Raw genomic sequence first — 16,734 nt, 5'->3', positions numbered from 1 at the left:
CCCCCCCCCCCCCACGTCGAAGTAGCAGCAGGCTTTCACGACTAACATCATCCATAATGAGGTGTTTTGTTGGGTTGGATCGCGTCAATGTGAATGTCGTGTCGCGAAATCCGCCGCCAACGTAAACAGAACGTGGCCAATTGGTTACCAGTGCAGCGACCCACCCTTGTGTTGGAGAGCAAAGCCACAACGGTTACTATCTGAAGTCCGACGTTTCGCGGGTAATTACACCCGGCATCATCGGGCGACAGCAAGATTTGTAACTGCGTCGTTAAGCCCGCCACCACCCGGCACAGCCACTGAGGTAGGGGTTTGGTGTCGCGTGAACAGGACGTGGCCAATTCGTTACTAGGACCGCCACCGCACGGGCTGTCGCGTGTCGGGGAGAGGTGAACCCCGCGGCAACGTTTGCAATTCGAGTAACGCGACTCCTCGCCAGCAATGATGCTGGCTGTCGTAATGAAGGGGGTGAAACGTCGCGCTGCTCCAATTGTCAATTTCGCCGTGGGGCTTTACTCTCCAGCAGACGACGATGTGGTGTTGTGGCGCTGCACCAGTGACGAACTGGGACCTTCGATTGGTTGCGCATCGGACGCTGCGGCGGGTTCAACGGCGCGACGCTTATACTCGACGCAAAAAAACCTCCGATTGGATACGTTGCAGACTTTTGGCCATGTCGAGTTCACGTTGTGGGAGTGGTTTTTTCTTTTTTGCGCGGCTCCGTGAGACTACGCCCCGCCCCCCCCCTCCCTCCCCCTCCCTCCCCGAGAGACGCGCCGCATCGGCTCGCTCGCTCTTGCCGCCGTCTTGCCGTCGCGCGTCCTCGTGTCTAACTCGCAGCCTGCTCGGGGTCCGGGTTCGGGAGATTCTACAAAGTCTTTGAACGTGCTCGTTCAGCGACCACCACCACCACCACCACCAAACCTGGCCTCCAGAGCTGCCGGGTCACAACAGGCGCACGTCGCTGCTGCTGCTGCTGCTCCCTCCTCCTCGTCATCGGGTTTACGACGGGGTGAACTTGTCGACTCAAATGTGAAGGCTTCCGTTGGCGTGTTCGATGTCACGTCAATTGCCGCTTTAATTGACAGGGTAATTGGCACGTCAATTGCCACGTTACTTGACAAGTTCATTGCCACGTTAATTGTCATGTTATTTGGCACGTCAATTGACAGGTTAATTGCCACGTCAATTGCCATGTTAATTGATACTAATTGCCACGTTCATTGCCAACGGTCATTGAAAAGTTCATTGACAAGTTGAACTATTCCTCATCCTGCCCCTTCCCACACGAATCCCAGGATGGTGCCGCTCCAACCGAGTGACGCGGGAATCCTCCTGGATGCGAGTCTCAGAGGGTCTCGAGACTCGCATCCAGGAGGGTCTAGAGACTCTCGTCCAGGAGGGTCTAGAGACTCTCTTCCAGGAGGGTCTAGAGACTCTCGTCCAAGAGGGTCTAGAGACACTTGTCTAGGAGGGTCTAGAGACTCTCGTCCAGGAGGGTCTAGAGACTGTCGTCCAGGAGGGTCTAGGGACTCTCTTCCAGGAGGGTCTAGAGACTCTCGTCCAAGAGGGTCTAGAGACTCTCGTCTAGGAGGGTCTAGAGACTCTTGTCCAGGAGGGTCTAGAGACTGTCGTCCAGGAGGGTCTAGGGACTCTCGTCCAGGAGGGTCTAGGGACTCTTGTCCAGGAGGGTCTAGAGACTCTCTTCCAGGAGGGTCTAGAGACTCTCGTCCAAGAGGGTCTAGAGACTCTCGTCTAGGAGGGTCTAGAGACTCTCGTCCAGGAGGGTCTAGAGACTGTCGTCCAGGAGGGTCTAGGGACTCTCTTCCAGGAGGGTCTAGAGACTCGTCCAAGAGGGTCTAGAGACTCGTCCGGGAGGGTCTAGAGACTCTCGTCCAGGAGGGTCTAGAGACTGTCGTCCAGGAGGGTCTAGGGACTCTCGTCCAGGAGGGTCTAGGGACTCTTGTCCAGGAAGGTCTAGGGACTCTCTTCCAGGAGGGTCTAGGGACTCTCTTCCAGGAGGGTCTAGAGACTGTCGTCCAGGAGGGTCTAGAGACTGTCGTCCAGGAGGGTCTAGGGACTCTCTTCCAGGAGGGTCTAGAGACTCTCGTCCAAGAGGGTCTAGAGACTCTCGTCTAGGAGGGTCTAGAGACTCTCGTCCAGGAGGGTCTAGGGACTCTCGTCCAGGAGGGTCTAGGGACTCTCGTCCAGGAGGGTCTAGGGACTCTTGTCCAGGAGGGTCTAGGGACTCTCTTCCAGGAGGGTCTAGGGACTCTCTTCCAGGAGGGTCTAGAGACTGTCGTCCAGGAGGGTCTAGGGACTCTCTTCCAGGAGGGTCTAGGGACTTTCGTCCAGGAGGGGCTAGGGACTCTCGTCCAGGAGGGTCTAGAGACTCTCGTCCAGGAGGGTCTAGAGACTCTCGTCTAGGAGGGTCTAGAGACTCTCGTCCAGGAGGGTCTAGAGACTCTCGTCCAGGAGGGTCGAGACTCTCGTCCAGGAGGGTCTAGAGACTCTCGTCCGGGAGGGTCTAGAGGCTCTCGTCCAGGAGGGTCTAGAGACTCTCGTCCAGGAGGGTCTAGAGACTCTCGTCCAGGAGGGTCTAGAGACTCTCGTCCACGAGGGTCTAGAGACTCTCGTCCAGGAGGGTCTAGAGACTGTCGTCCACGAGGGTCTAGAGACTCTCGTCCAGGAGGGTCTAGAGACTCTCGTCCAGGAGGGTCTAGAGACTCTCGTCCAGGAGGGTCTAGGGACTCTCGTCCGGGAGGGTCTAGAGACTCTCGTCCGGGAGGGTCTAGAGACTCTCGTCCGGGAGGGTCTAGAGACTCTCGTCCAGGAGGGTCTAGGGGCTCTCGTCCAGGAGGGTCTAGAGACTCTCGTCCAGGAGGGTCTAGAGACTCTCTTCCGGGAGGGTCTAGAGACTCTCGTCCGGGAGGGTCTCGAGACTCTCGTCCGGGAGGGTCTAGGGACTCTCGTCCAGGAGGGTCTAGAGACTCTCGTCCAGGAGGGTCTAGGGACTCTCTTCCAGGAGGGTCTAGAGACTCTCGTCCAGGAGGGTCTAGAGACTCTCGTCCGGGAGGGTCTAGAGACTCTCGTCCGGGAGGGTCTAGAGACTCTCGTCCAGGAGGGTCTAGGGACTTTCGTCCAGGAGAGTCTAGAGACTCTCGTCCAGGAGGGTCTAGAGACTCTCTTCCAGGAGGGTCTAGAGACTCTCGTCCGGGAGGGTCTAGAGACTCTCGTCCGGGATGGTCTAGAGACTCTCGTCCAGGAGGGTCTAGAGACTCTCGTCCAGGAGGGTCTAGAGACTCTCGTCCAGGAGGGTTTAGAGACTCTCTTCCAGGAGGGTCTAGGGACTCTCGTGCAGGAGGGTCTAGGGACTCTCGTCCAGGAGGGTTTAGGGACTCTCGTCCGGGAGGGTCTAGGGACTCTCGTCCAGGAGGGTCTAGGGACTCTCGTCCAGGAGGGTCTAGAGACTCTCGTCCAGGAGGGTTTAGAGACTCTCTTCCAGGAGGGTCTAGGGACTCTCGTCCAGGAGGGTCTAGGGACTCTCGTCCAGGAGGGTTTAGGGACTCTCGTCCGGGAGGGTCTAGGGACTCTCGTCCAGGAGGGTCTAGAGACTCTCGTCCAGGAGGGTCTAGGGACTCTCGTCCAGGAGGGTCTAGAAACTCTCTTCCAGTAGGGTCCAGAAACTCTCTTCCAGTAGGGTCCAGAGACTCTCTTCCAGGAGGGTCTGGAGACTCTCGTCCAAGAGGGTCTGGAGACTCTCGTTCAAGAGGGTCTGGAGACTCTCTTCCAGGAGGGTCCGGAGACTCTCGTAAAGGAGGGTCTAGGGACTCTCGTCCAGGAGTAGTAGAATGAGTGGCGTCACTCGCCTTGACTGTTCACGTCATTGTCACGCTATATTATAGTGTATTTAAATTAATGACATAAAATACACGTTTAGCTGGCTGGCTGGAGGGGGTTGCGACCTGACGGGGCCCAGGACTGTCAGTCGCACCGTCATGTGCGGGGAGGGGGGGGGGGGATCTCTGTGACCCGGGGGGTTTGTGGGAGGGGCTCTGGGGAGGGGGGCTGGGAGGAGGGGGGCTTGGGGGGGGGGGCTCTGGGGGGTTTGGGATACTCACGCGTGGAGGAGGAGGAGGTTGGTGGTGGTTTCCGTTCTCGAGTCTGGACGGGAGGATGCTACTTCTGCGACCTGCTCCCACCGAGTTCTGAACGGAGATGTTTACGATTTTAGTACGTTAACTTGTACATACGTAGGCCATGCTGTTGTTATTGTTATTATTAAGGTTGTAGAATAAAAAGAACTAACCACGAGCATAGCGGCTGTCCTTTCCTCGCAATGGCGTGGTGGTGTGCATGTACACGTTGAACTTCTTTCGCACCGTACGCAGCCAACCGTTCTAATCGGAGGTGGTGGTGGGTTGGTGGTTCCCTCCGAGGAGGCATCGGCATATGTATAATGCAGGAGGAATCCGATGAGCTATGAAGCGCTTTGTTACAGATGTCCAGGAGGGGAGGGTAAGAACGTTAGAACAGCAAACACGGCCACAAAAAACACGACGGTAGAGCAACGTACAAGAAAGGTCATCGAATCGCACGAACAAAACCAATCCATCCCCCATCCTACCAGGCAAAGCCCACGGAGAAATGAACTTATTTTTCAGAAGCCACCGTTCCACAAAATAATAGCGCAACAAAGTGGCGCCATCATTTGGACATTTATGGCACCAAAATAATGAGTGGGATGGGTGAGGCGAGGAGGGTGATACCCCGGCAGTGGCTACAATCTGTGTAAGGGAGGGAGGGGGGGGGTCCCCCTTCTTAAAGAGGGGATCCGCACAGGACATCCTTCCATTCCTGCGGAACCCGTCCAGTGGTCTAGACGGTTGTAATGGTATCACGTAGGGCAGCCTGCACATCAACGCCACCATCCCTCAGAAGTTCGCTTGGGAGATTCATCTCCGCCCAGCGCCTATCCTGGTCCCAGACGATGGATCGTGTTTCGTAATTCCTCAACAGATGGATCTTCAGCCCGCCACTCACAGGGGGGCGGCTACTTCCTCCGATCTTTGAGGCACGGCAGCTCCAACAGGATCGTCTCAACCTTGATTGCTCCATGATGCTATCTGGGCAGAGGGAATTACCCCCTCGACCAAGATCTCGCGGAAATGCTCAGCAAGTCTACAGACCTGCTGCTGGGGGTTCGAGAGCGGATCGCCGTTCTTTCCCTTCAGGATGCCAACAAAGGTGTGGCGCTGCGAGTTACTTTTCTATGGAATTAAATAACGCTTTTGGTACCGTCACAGGGACTCTCCAGGGACCGTCACAGGGCCCCTCCAGGGACCCTTACAAGGCCCCTCCAGGGACCCTTGCAGGGCCCCTCCGGGGGCCGTCACAGGGCCCCTCCATGGCCCCTCCAGGGACCGTCATAGGGCCCCTCCAGGGACCCTTACAATGCCCCTCCAGAGACCCTTGCAGGGCCCCTCCAGGGACCGTCACAGGGCCCCTCCAGGGACCATCACAGGGCCCCTCCAGGGACCCTCCAGGGCCCCTCCAGGGACCCTTGCAGGGCCCCCCAGGGACCCTTACAAGGCCCCTCCAGGGCCCCTCCAGGGACCGTCACAGGGCCCCTCCAGGGACTGTCACAAGGCCCCTCCAGGGACCCTTACAAGGCCCCTCCAGGGCCCCTCCAGAGACCGTCACAGGGCCCCTCCAGGGCCCCTCCAGGGACCGTCACAGGGCCCCTCCAGGGACCCTTACAAGGCCCCTCCAGGGCCCCTCCAGGGACCGTCACAGGGCCCCTCCAGGGACCCTTACAAGGCCCCTCCAGGGCCCCTCCAGGGACCGTCACAGGGCCCCTCCAGGGCCCGTCACAGGGCCCCTCCAGGGCCCGTCACAGGGCCCCTCCAGGGACCGTCACAGGGACCGTCACAGGGCCCCTCCAGGGACCCTTACAAGGCCCCTCCAGGGCCCCTCCAGGGACCGTCACAGGGCCCCTCCAGGGACCCTTGCAGGGCCCCTCCCGGGACCCTTGCAGGGCCCCTCCAGGGCTCCTTACAAGGCCCCTCCAGGGCCCCTCCCGGGCTGGTAGAGGTCGTCTTGCGTCTTGCGGACACAAGACGCAAGTTTGCCGCTCACGCGCGGACTTAAATCGTCTCCCCCCACCCCAATCCCCCCCTCCCCTCCCCCCGCGAGAAGTTTAGTGGGTGATGGTCTCTGACCCGTGTCATTAATTGGGCCCGATCCTCGATTCTTCATGAAGGGGGGGGGGGAGGGGGGGGTCAGGGGAGGGGTCGGAGGGTGGCTACTACGGGGTGGTGCCTTTAATATTTTATCGAGGGGGTTCGCATCAATCATTTATGTGGGGGGAGGGGGGAGTGGTCTGATCGTCAATAATTCACGGGCGAGGAGAGCCCTTCCCACCCGCTGGATGCCGCCACCCACGAGCTCGCTAATTGGTCTCTTATTTGGGGGGGGAGGAGGGGGTGGAAGTGGGAGGAGGAGGAGGGGAGTAGTGTGGTGGGGGGGGGTTGAACACCCACGACAGAGGCAATTCGCTGCTCGCCAACGCGGAGGGGTTGGTGGATCACCAGGGTGGTGGGGCACCAGGGTGGTGGTGCACCAGGGAGGTGGAGATGAGGAGGGAGATGGAGATGAGGGAGGTGGAGATGAGGAGGGAGATGGAGATGAGGAGGGAGATGGGGAGGGAGATGGAGATGGGGAGGGAGATGGAGATGAGGAGGCAGATGGAGATGAGGAGGGAGATGGAGATGAGGAGGGAGGTGGAGATGAGGAGGGAGGGATGAGGGAGATGGAGATGAGGGAGGGAGATGAGGAGGGAGGGATGAGAAGAGAGATGAGGAGGGAGGGATGAGAAGAGAGATGGTGAGGGAGGGATGAGAAGAGAGATGGTGAGGGACGGATGAGGGATTGATGTAGACCGCCCACGCTGCCGGAAGGAGGCCTCGCCGCTCTCTGTGGGAATCTGTGCGCCGTGGAGCGGAGTCTAAATTTACTCTGAGCAAAGGAAAACAGCGCGTTACATGGGGGGCATGGCGGGGGGGGGGGGAGATAACCACTCCACCACAGCCTCCCTCTGCACAACACAAAGACAAAGAGCCTCCGTGTAGACTCAACAGACTGTCGGGGCAAGTGCTGTTAGCGAGGAGCACCTGTGTAGGCCGGCACGGCACACGAGGGGGTGGGTGGCCAGCACCACGCCCGGCCGCCTTTGTCTCTCCAGTGGCGATCCCTCCCTACTACACACCGCACCAGGTGCTCATTTGAGGCTGAGTCCACCTAGGGGAAGCCCAGGACCGGTTCAGATATTCGCCACTGGTGGTGTTGGCCGTAAGCGGGAATCGAACCCGGGTCGCCAGGTTCGTAGCGCAGCGTGACGCTAACCGCTACGCCACCGCTCCCAACCACGCGGTGACAGACACACATACACAGTGACACACACACACACACACAACAACAACAACAACAACCGCCATTCGCCACTAAGTGGCGGTGACGTCGCAAACGACGCTTGTGCTAGGCTATGTGCACCTTGAGGCCACGTGAAGTGTCGAACGCCCGCTGGCAGGAGGTCACGGGGCAGACCCAGCAGGTTCCACGGGTCGACTGACTGAGATGACTGGGCAGATGCACCACCTGTGCCCCCCTACTGTGCCAACTTGCTGTGCTTTAGCCACCCGGCGCTCCGCTCGTTGTTGTGAGCGTCGCTCCTCTGCCCTCCATTATTGTTGGAGGGCGACTGCCTCCAACTGCCAATCAGCAGCAGCGTCCTTCACGAGCCGCCTCCACAGAGGCCGATCTCACACACACAAAAAGATTCCCCGTGTAGCCTTAACAGACTGTAGGGGCAAGTGCTGTTAGCGAGCACCTAATGAAGGCCGGAACGGTACACGATGGGGTGAGTGGCCAGCACCACGCCCGACCGCCTTAGTCTCCCCAATGGCAATGTTTTTATCCACCGCAGCAGGTACTCATTTGAGGCTGAGTCGATCCTAGGGGAGGCCCAGAACCGGTTCAGATAATCGTCACTGGTGTTGGCCGTGAGCGGGAATCGAACCCGGGTCGCCAGGTTCATAGCGCAGCGCGCTAACCGTTACACAACCGCTCCCCACTACACACACACATGACACACGCACGCACAGTGACACACACGGAGTTAGCGACGGTGTCTGACGGCAGAGGGAACCTCTCGCACCCCGCGTTGAGGTCACGCTTGGTGACCCCCCGGGGACACTCTGCGGTCTCGGGGAGGCAGGCGCTCGTGTCGGTGACTCGAGAGAGAGAGGGGCCGGCGGCTCGGCGTGGCTTCCTCCTCCTCCTGGACGAATGAAGTCGGAGCGAGCGGAGCGAACAATACAAAACGAGAGAGAAGGGGGGAGTGAGAGACTTTTTTTACTTTTAAACAACTTTTATTGCCGCCAGCAGCACTGGAAGCGATTCCGATACGAAATACACAAAGTCACCAGCAACACAAATAAACAAACGCTGTGTGCGTCGTGCACAACTAATAAAATAAGTAATTTTAGATTTAAAGCGTTCCTGGCTGCAGGGATTCATCTATCTTGGTTCTTTCGGTAAAGTCACCACGTAGAATGGAAACGTCGTGAGAATTTTATTGTATTATGTTTTATTTTTATTATTTTATTTCCATTCTACATGACTTTACCGAAGGAGCCAAGAAGAAAAATAATTAATATTAAAAAACACGTTTTTTTTAATTTAAAACCACGCTTTTATGAAATGTACCGTGCTAGTAATGTAAGAACTCCACCATTCCAGGCAGTGGCCCCGAAGCTTGCCACAACGTGAGTTGACCGTGGTCAATTAGAGCCAAGCCGAAACATGTAACATATATAACAAAAAAAGATCGTTTAAAATGTTTTATATATATATTTTTTACGATAGAATATAGTATTGTCTTCAGTGTGACATAAGTATACCAAGTTTGCAGTCGATACCACATTGGGAAGTAGGTTACAATTGAGTTACAAGATTTGAGGATACAACAACAACAGAGAGTGAGTTAATAGAAAGCGTGTAATAATAAAAGTCACGTGGTGGTGGTGGTGGTCATCGCGCACGTCACGGTGACGAGCGAGCGCTTCAGAAGGTGAACACGTGGGGGGTGACGTCCACGCTGGTACAGAGAGGGGCTTGTCCGGCTCCCCAGCGTTAGAACAAGACGCGCTGCACGTCACCGACACGTGGGTGTGTCACGTGGCGTGCTCCAGGCAGAGCCGCGCCTTGAGCAGGAACCTGAACACTGGAAGCAGCCCAGAGCAGCCGTCAGTGTCACCTTGCAGCGTCTTGCTCCTCGTTCTGTACACCGCCAACTTCGCCTGAGCACAGGCAAAGTTGGCGTCTCTATGTATATCTATGGGTCTCTATGTATATCTATGGGTCTCTATGTATATCTATGGGTCTCTATGTATATCTATGGGTCTCCATGTATCTCTATGTATCTCTATGCATCTCTATGTATATATGGGTATCTATGTATATCTTTGGGTCTCTATGTATATCTATGGGTCTTTATGTATGTCTATGGGCCTCCATGCATCTCTATGTATCTCTATGCATCTCTATATATATGGGTCTCTATGTATATCTATGGGTCTTTATGTATATATATATGGGCCTCCATGTATTTCTGTGTATCTCTATTCATCTCTATGTATATATGGATCTCTATGTATATCTATGGGTCTCTATGTATATCTATGGGTCTCCATGTATCTCAATGTATCTCTATGCATCTCTGGGTATATATGGGTCTCTATGTATATCTATGGGTCTTTATGTATATCTATGGGCCTCCATGTATCTCTATGTATCTCTATGCATCTCTATATATATGGGTCTCTATATATATCTATGGGTCTCTATGTATATCTATGGGTCTCCATGTATCTCTATGCATCTCTATGTATATATGGGTCTCCATGTATATCTATGGGTCTCTATGTATATCTATGGGTCTGCATGTATCTCAATGTATCTCTATGCATCTCTCTGTATATATGGGTCTCTATGTATATCTATGGGTCGTTATGTATATCTATGGGCCTCCATGTATCTCTATGTATCTCTATGCATCTCTATATATATGGGTCTCTATGTATATCTATGGGTCTCTATGTATATCTTTGGGTCTCCATGTATCTCAATGTATCTCTATGCACCTCTATGTGTATATATGGGTGTCTATGTATCTCAATGTATCTCTATGCATCTCTATGTGTATATATGGGTCTCTATGTATATCTATGGGTCTCCATGTATCTCAATGTATCTCTATGCATCTCTCTGTATATATGGGTCTCTATGTATATCTATGGGTCGTTATGTATATCTATGGGCCTCCATGTATCTCTATGTATCTCTATGCATCTCTATATACATGGTTCTCTATGTATATCTATGGGTCTCTATGTATATCTATGGGTCTGCATGTATCTCAATGTATCTCTATGCATCTCTGTGTATATATGGGTCTCTATGTATATCTATGGGTTTTTATGTATATCTATGGGCCTCCATGTATCTCTATGCATCTCTATATATATGGGTCTCTATGTATATCTATGGGTCTCTATGTATATCTATGGGTCTCCATGTATCTCAATGTATCTCTATGCATCTCTATATATATGGGTCTCCATGTATATCTATGGGTCTCTATGTATATCTATGGGTCTGCATGTATCTCAATGTATCTCTATGCATCTCTCTGTATATATGGGTCTCTATGTAATATCTATGGGTCTTTATGTATATCTATGGGCCTCCATGTATCTCTATGTATCTCTATGCATCTCTATATATATGGGTCTCTATGTATATCTATGGGTCTGCATGTATCTCAATGTATCTCTATGCATCTCTCTGTATATATGGGTCTCTATGTATATCTATGGGTCGTTATGTATATCTATGGGCCTCCATGTATCTCTATGTATCTCTATGCATCTCTATATACCTGGGTCTCTATGTATATCTATGGGTCTCTATGTATATCTATGGGTCTGCATGTATCTCGATGTATCTCTATGCATCTCTCTGTATATATGGGTCTCTATGTATATCTATGGGTCTTTATGTATATCTATGGGCCTCCATGTATCTCTATGTATCTCTATGCATCTCTCTATATATGGGTCTCTATGTATATCTATTGGTCTGCATGTATCTCAATGTATCTATATGCATCTCTCTGTATATATGGGTCTCTATGTATATCTATGGGTCGTTATGTATATCTATGGGCCTCCATGTATCTCTATGTATCTCTATGCATCTCTATATATATGGGTCTCTATGTATATCTATGGGTCTCTATGTATATATTTGGGTCTCCATGTATCTCAATGTATCTCTATGCATCTCTATGTGTATATATGGGTGTCTATGTATCTCAATGTATCTCTATGCATCTCTATGTGTATATATGGGTCTCTATGTATATCTATGGGTCTCCATGTATCTCAATGTATCTCTATGCATCTCTCTGTATATATGGGTCTCTATGTATATCTATGGGTCGTTATGTATATCTATGGGCCTCCATGTATCTCTATGTATCTCTATGCATCTCTATATACATGGGTCTCTATGTATATCTATGGGTCTCTATGTATATCTATGGGTCTCCATGTATCTCAATGTATCTCTATGCATCTCTCTGTATATATGGGTCTCTATGTATATCTATGGGTCGTTATGTATATCTATGGGCCTCCATGTATCTCTATGTATCTCTATGCATCTCTATATACATGGGTCTCTATGTATATCTATGGGTCTCTATGTATATCTATGGGTCTCCATGTATCTCAATGTATCTCGAAGCATCTCTCTGTATATATGGGTCTCTATGTATATCTATGGGTCTTTATGTATATCTATGGGCCTCCATGTATCTCTATGTATCTCTATGCATCTCTATATATATGGGTCTCTATGTATATCTATGGGTCTCTATGTATATCTATGGGTCTCCATGTATCTCAATGTATCTCTATGCATCTCTATGTGTATATATGGGTGTCTATGTATCTCAATGTATCTCTAACCATCTCTATGTATATATGGGTCTCTATGTATATCTATGCGTCTCCATTTATCTCAATGCATATCTATGCATCTCTATGTATATATATATGGGTCTCTATGTATATCTATGCGTCTCCATGTATCTCAATGTATCTCTATGTATATATGGGTCTCTCACAGAGAGGGGCTGGTCCGGCTCCCCATCGTTCGAGGTAGACGCGCTGCTGCGCATCAGCGGCATGCGTGTGTGTGGTATGAGGGAGGGGAGAGAAACGACAAGCGACGCAAACCGAGGCATTGGAAGCTGGAGCACGCTCATCGAAAACATCGAGAAGATGGGAAGGGGTGGGGGACTGAACGAACAGCAACAATCCACGCAGCTACCTAAGGATCTCAGTCACGTCCACCACTACCACCAATCACCACCACTACCACCACCACTACCACCAAGCACCACTACCACCACTACCACCAAGCACCTCCACCACCAGTACCACCACTACCACCACCACTACCACCAAGCACCACCACTACCACCACGACCACCATGCACCTCCACCACCACTACCACCACCACTACCACCAAGCACCTCCACCAAGCACCACTACCACCACCACTACCACCACCAGTACCACCACCACGACCACCAAGCACCACCACCACCACGACCACCACCACCACCACTACCACCACCACTACCACCACCACCACCACTACCATCAAGCACCACCACCACCATCACTAAGCACCGCGTGAAGCCACTCACGGCCCATCGTGCTCTGCCTCCAACGCTGCCACTGCAATCCCAACGACGACCATGACGATGATGACGACGATGACGACGATGATGACGATGAGCCCAAGGGAGTTCACGGCATCTTATCTCCTTGGTATTCGTGTGTAGAGATTGTGTCACTTACCACAGCTTATCAGAGCCCTACCTTGTTACAGACAGATTCTAGATCTTAATGGTCACCCCGTGCACCTTATAAATCTCAACGTTCATCCTACAAAGTCCCATCACAAGGGAGAAAGACAAACATAAAGACAATCACCACTAGTACACTCACCACTAGTACACTCACCACTACACTCACCACTAGTACACTCACCACTAGTACACTCACCACTAGTACACACCACTACTCACTCACCACTACACTCACCACTAGTACACTCACCACTAGTACACTCACCACTAGTACACACCACTACTCACTCACCACTACACTCACCACTAGTACACTCACCACTAGTACACTCACCACTAGTACACTCACCACTAGTACACACCACTACTCACTCACCACTACACTCACCACTAGTACACGCACCACTGATATACTCACCACTACACTCACCACTACACTCACCACTAGTACACTCACCACTACACTCACCACTACTACACTCACCACTAGTACACTCACCACTAGTACACTCACCACTACACTCACCACTACTACACTCACCACTGGTACACTCACCACTACACTCACCACTAGTACACTCACCACTACTACACTCACCACTACTACACTCACCACTACACTCACCACTAGTACACTCACCACTAGTACACTCACCACTACACTCACCACTAGTACACTCACCACTACTACACTCACCACTGCTACACTCACGACTACACTCACCACTAGTACACTCACCACTACACTCACCACTAGTACACTCACCACTACTACACTCACCACTGGTACACTCACCACTACACTCACCACTACTACACTCACCACTACTACACTCACCACTAGTACACTCACTACTACTACACTCACCACTAGTACACTCACCACTACACTCACCACTAGTACACTCACCACTACACTCACCACTACTACACTCACCACTAGTACACTCATCACTACACTCACCGCTAGTACACTCACCACTAGTACACTCACCACTACTACACTCACCACTAGTACACTCACCACTACACTCACCACTACTACACTCACCACTACACTCACCACTAGTACACTCACCACTACTACACTCACCACTACACTCACCACTAGTACACTCACCACTACACTCACCACTAGTACACTCACCACTACTACACTCACCACTAGTACACTCACCAGTACACTCACCACTACTACACTCACCACTAGTACACTCACCACCACTACACTCACTAGTACACTCACCACTAGTACACTCACCACTACTACACTCACCACTAGTACACTCACCGCTACACTCACCACTACACTCACTACTAGTACACTCACCACTACTACACTCACCACTAGTACACTCACCACTACTACACTCACCACTACACTCACCACTAGTACACTCACCACTAGTACACTCACCACTACTACACTCACCACTACTACACTCACCACTAGTACACTCACCACTACTACACACTCACCACTACACTAACCACTAGTACACTCACCACTACTACACTCACCACTAGTACACTCACCACTACTACACTAACCACTAGTACACTCACCACTAGTACACTCACCACTAGTACACTCACCACTACACTCACCACTAGTACACTCACCACTACACTCACCACTAGTACACTCACCACTACTACACTCACCACTAGTACACTCACCACTACTACACTCACCACTAGTACACTCACCACTACACTCACCACTAGTACACTCACCACTACACTCACCACTAGTACACTCACCACTAGTACTCACCACTACACTCACCACTACTACACTCACCACTACTACACTCACCACTACACTCACCACTACACTCACCACTAGTACACTCACCACTAGTACACTCACCACTACACTCATCACTAGTACACTCATCACTACACTCACCAATACTACACTCACCACTACTACACTCACCACTACTACACTCACCACTACACTAACCACTAGTACACTCACCACTACTACACCCGTCAACCCCTTATCAGTGCCCTATCTTCCTACAGACTAATTCTAGACCTTATTGGTCACCCCGTGCACCTTATACATCTCAACGTTCATCCTACAAAGTTCCATCACAAGAGAGAAACACAAACATAAAGACAAAATAGGAATAGGTTTGACCCCTTTCTTCATTTTGTAGCTGCCCGCCCCGAGTTGTAAATGCTCTGGAACGTGCATTGCCCTTGTACGGCTCGCCTTGTGAACGTTGTTCTCTCGTCTGACACTGGTGGTGAGACTAGACCCTAAAGAAGTCTACTTGCCTATGGTGTAGGCCAATCAGTTTTTAAAAAACGCAATGCCCATAGATAATTATTATTATTATCTGAGCCATGTTTTTGTTTGCATGTTCACCACAAGTACTGTGCGTGGTTAATGCAGTAAACTTGATTCCTTGCTAAAGGTTTATACTTGGTGTTCGAACACCATTGCCTGAAAGGGTAAAACGCCAAATCTAATTTTTGTTTTTCAAAGCGGATCGGGTGAGAGGGGGGCAGGGCCGTCCATAGGTGGCGGTGTGGAGCCCGGGGGGAAAATCCCACTGTGGGTTCCCGCGACGCCTTCAGTTGACGTTGAAGTGCTGCCACCCCCCCCCCCCCAAAGTGTGGGGCCCGGGGCGGTCGCCCCCCATCCCCACGTAGAGACGGCTCTATTTCTATTGATCTATGTCTATTGATCTATTTCTATAGCTTTATTTCTATTTTTCTAATTCTATTGATCTATTTCTATTGATCTATTTCTATTGATCTATTTATATTGCTCTATTTCTATTGATCTATTTCTATTGATCTATTTTTATTGCTCTATTTCTATTGATCTATTTATATTGATCTATTTCTATTGATCTATTTATATTGCTCTATTTATATTGATCTAATTCTATTGATCTATTTCTATTGATCAATTTCTATAGCTCTATTTCTATTTATCTATTTCTATTGATCTATTTCCATTAATCTATTTCTATTGATCTATTTCTATAGCTCTATTTCTATTGATCTATTTCTATGTATCTATTTATATTGATCTATTTCTATTGATCTATTTATATTGCTCTATTTATATTGATCTAATTCTATTGATCTATTTCTATTGATCTATTTCTATAGCTCTATTTCTACTTATCCATTTCTATAGCTCCATTTCTATTGATCTATTAATATTGATCTATTTCTTTTATCTATTTCTATTGATCTATTTCTATTGATCTATTTCTATTGATCTATTTCTATTGCTCTATTTATATTGATCTAATTCTATTGATCTATTTCTATTGATCTATTTCTATAGCTCTATTTCTATTTATCTATTTCTATTGATCTATTTCTATTGATCTATTTCTATTGATCTATTTATATTGCTCTATTTATATTGATCTAATTCTATTGATCTATTTCTATTGATCTATTTCTATAGCTCTATTTCTATTTATCCATTTCTATAGCTCCATTTCTATTGATCTATTAATATTGATCTATTTCTTTTTATCTATTTCTATTGATTTATTTATATTGATCTATTTATATTGATCTATTTATATTGATCTATTTATATTGCTCTATTTCTATTGATCTATTTCTATTTATCTATTTATATTGCTCTATTTCTATTGATCTATTTCTATTGATCTATTTATATTGCTCTATTTATATTTATCTAATTCGATTGATCTATATCTATTGATCTATTTCTATAGCTCTATTT

This window comes from Petromyzon marinus, chromosome 65 (assembly GCF_048934315.1).
Source record: "Petromyzon marinus isolate PM22_M1 ecotype Great Lakes invasive population chromosome 65, UKy_Petmar_22M1.pri1.0, whole genome shotgun sequence".
NCBI lineage: Eukaryota > Metazoa > Chordata > Hyperoartia > Petromyzontiformes > Petromyzontidae > Petromyzon > Petromyzon marinus.
Note: the sequence above shows the minus strand (reverse complement) of the source record.